This window comes from Suncus etruscus, chromosome 16 (genome assembly GCF_024139225.1).
Source record: "Suncus etruscus isolate mSunEtr1 chromosome 16, mSunEtr1.pri.cur, whole genome shotgun sequence".
In the NCBI taxonomy this organism is placed as follows: Eukaryota; Metazoa; Chordata; class Mammalia; order Eulipotyphla; family Soricidae; genus Suncus; species Suncus etruscus.
This window is the reverse complement of record NC_064863.1, coordinates 6,618,975-6,622,648: the sequence shown is the minus strand read 5'-3', so window position 1 is coordinate 6,622,648 and position 3,674 is coordinate 6,618,975.

The following is a 3,674-nucleotide window of genomic DNA, read 5'->3' as shown; positions in this document are numbered from 1 at the left end:
TCCAAAACCTGCCAGGAGTAATTTCTGAATGCAGAGCTAGGAGTAACCCCTGAGCACTACCAGGTTGACCTCCTAAAAATAAAAAGAAAAGGAAAAGAAAAGATGAAATCATTAGGCAGAGGGTGGCTAAGCTAGAAGGAGACGCTGCTTGGAAATGGTTGCCCCCCCCCCTCCAGGGATGCCTGAAAGGGCTGGAGTTGATGCTGTGCCTGGGGGGATCCCCAATTTTAATCCCTGGTGCATGTACCCCCCACATGGAGTGAGTTCTGACTGCCCACTGCCCATGATCCTGTAAGATGATACCCAGCTATTAACCCAACACAAAGGTGTCCCACCATCTTCTTCATTCTCCCCTTAATCTTCCTTTGATATGTAAAAGGACAGAACTGGTGAGATGGGATGGGAATTGGTTTAATAAAGAAAGAAGCAGTTGTGGCTTTTGGCTCAGAGAGTCTAGATGGCTTTTTCCTGACTGGTCTGGCTTACTCGTCTTTCTCCAATGCCCTGCTTCTTCAGCCTCATTTGTGTGGGGGGTTAGATAGACAGTGCATGGGGTGATCTCACAACTCTGGGATTTTATTTTACATGGTCCAAAGGGAAAAGCATGGGTGGCAAGTGAGCTACTTGGTCATCAGTGGGAAGAAAATTCCTCCAGCAAATTTAAACTTAAAATGGGCCTGCTATACTGGCAGGCCACGGGGCAAAAGGTGATGATGGTATAGGATGCATTCTGGGAACCTTGGTAGAGGGAAGTGGACACTGGTGGTGGGATTGGCCCTGATTCCTGGTATGTCTGAAATTTAACTATGAAGGACCTTGTCAATCACAATGGTTTCAATAAAATTAAATTTAAAAAAGTTCCTCCAGTGAGTATTATGTTCAGTGAAATGAGTTAGAAAAAGAGGGATAGACATAGAAGAGCCTCACTCATTTGTGGAATATAGGAAAAATAAAAGAGATTATGGTAATAATATTCAGAGGCAATAGAGATGAGGACCAAAAGGACCAGTCCATGGTAGAAAGCATGCCACAAAGAGCTGTGAGTGCAGTCAGGGTAGGGAAGGGACCAATAAGACAATAGTTGGAACTGAGCACTCTGGACCAGAACTAGGTGCTGAAAGGTGATCTGCATGGTACCCCTTCATTAACAATAATGCAAACCACAGTGGAGAGACTGAGAGAGAGAGAGAGAGAGAGAGAGAGAGAGAGAGAGAGAGAGAGGGAAGGAGGGAGAGACAGAGAGAGAGAGAGGGAGGGAAGGAGGGGGAGAGAGAGAGAGAGAGAGAGAGAGAGAGAGAGAGAGAGAGAGAGAGAGAGAAGTAAAATATCTACCCCAGAGTCAGACAAGTGGGAGGGAAACTGGGAACACTGGTGAAGGGTGGTGTGTATTGTATGACTAAAACTCAATCATAATCAATTTTGTAACCATGGTGTTTAAATAAAATAATTATTTAAGCAAAAGAAAGGACCAACAAATGCATGAGGAAAATTAAATTAAATTAAATTAAAACCTTTCTTCCTCCTCACCCCACCCCAAAAGAAAAGAAATTCCTCCAGCAAAGATCCGAAGTCAATCAACCTCTCTAGAAGAGGGGGGTGTGGCCTTGCTAAGTCTCTGGGGCAGAGAGCCTCGTCTGAGAAAATTAAAAGATGCAGGGAGCTGGGGACACACTGGGAGAAAGAGGGCTGAGATGAAGGAGAAGGCGAGCCAGTGGACCATTGGGAGGACGCTCAGAGTCAATAGAAGTGAGTTGGGGGGCCAGAGCTGTGGTGCAGGCGGTATGGTGTTTGCCTTGCAGGCACTAACCTAGGACCGAATGTCGTTTGATTTCCTGACATCCCATATGGTCCCCCAAGCCAGGAGCTATTTCTGAGCACAGAGCCAGGAGTAACCCCTGAATGTCACTGGGTGTGACCAGAAACCAAAAACCAAAAAAAAAAAAAACCCAAAAAACTGAGCTGGGATTCCCCTGGAGGGGGGAGTACCAGCTCCAGAAATAAGGACACTTGAGGGCTCAGGAGGAGAGGAGCACGAGGACAGAGCCTGCTCAGCTTCGAACCTGAGGCTTTATGGGTGAATGGTGGGAGCATGAAACAAGGCTATGGTTCCAAGGACCCAGCAGGTGAGAGCAGACCCACTGCCTTCCCCTTCTGTGACCCACAGCCCGGCTTCAAGCGCCACCTAGTGCTAAAGTCAGAGGTGACAGTGATCCTCAAACTTGCCTCTAGATCAGAGGTCTCAAACTCATGGCCCTCGGGCCGTTTGTGGCCCTCAGTACAACATTTTGTGGCCCGCAGCTGGCCTTCAAATATCACAGTATTCGCGATTATTCGCTTACCGAATAATCACAATAAAAATCGCACTAGTGGGGCTGGGAAGGTGGCGCTAGAGGTAAGGTGTCGTCTGCCTTACAAGCGCTAGCCAAGGAACGGACCGAGGTTCGATCCCCCGGCGTCCCATATGGTCCCCCCAAGCCAGGGGCGATTTCTGAGCACATTGCCAGGAGTAACCCCTGAGCGTCAAACGGGTGTGGCCCAAAAACCAAAAAAAAAAAAAATCGCACTAGTAAGAAAAAATCGCATTAAACATTCACATACTTCAAGCAGTTCCGTTTGGGGTATGCAAATGTTTAATGCGATTGTTTTTCTTACTAATGCAATTTTTTATTGTGAATATTTGGTAAGCGAAGTCCCTTATTCGGCCCTGCCTCACCCCGACTTTGCCTCCTGCGGCCCCCAGGTAAATTGAGATTGAGACCCCTGCTCTAGATGGTTTACCTGCAGAGCTGTTAATAAAGTCTAGGGGAGGGGCCGGAGAGATAGCATAGAGGTAAGGCGTTTGCCTTGCATGCAGAAGGACAGTGGTTCGAATCCGGCATCCCATATGGTCCCCCGAGCCTGCCAGGAACGATTTCTGAGCAGAGAGCCAGAAGTAACCCCTGAGCACTGCTGGGTGTGACCCAAAAACAAAAACAAAGTCCAGTGGAGAGAGCCCTAGCCTGTGTGAGGGACTGGAGAGGAGTGCAGAGTGGAGCGGGGAGTTCACCCCATCGGATTGTAGAAAAAGCAGGACTGTGGGCCTGGGGCGTGAAGCTGGCACACGGAGGCCACAGTATAGCAATGGACCAAACCCACAAACTGGGCACTAAATGGTTACAGACAAGACCTGCCAAGTGGCTGAACACAATATTTCATGGGTGAGGTCCTGGGTTTGACCCAGCACCAGGGACCCCTAGGCTCTGGGGGAGGCAAATTGGGGGGATTAGGAGAGGTCAAAAGTGACTCTATGCAATTTTGGATGTTTGCTATTTCTGTCATTCCCTGGCACTGGGTGACTGAACCGCCAAATTCTTTGGGCTGCTGGTGGCTTCACCATTTCAGGGTTGAGAGGCACAGGCACCCTCCCCTAGGAAGACCCCCACAAACCATGTAGGTGCTTTCTGAAAGTCACCCCCTCACTGGGACAGGCCTCTGGTTTCCCTCTCCTGGTGCCCAGCAGAGCAAGGCCTGATGCAAACATCAGTTTCTCTTCAGTGTCCTTTGTTTGAGGTTCCACCTCCTGCCTAAGGAGCTGGGTGGCATGCTGAAATGTGGATCGAAGCAGAACTGTTAGGGAGAATGAGACCTCTTGGGTGCCTCCCACAGAAGTTACTGAAAGGACCGGAGAGCTGTTC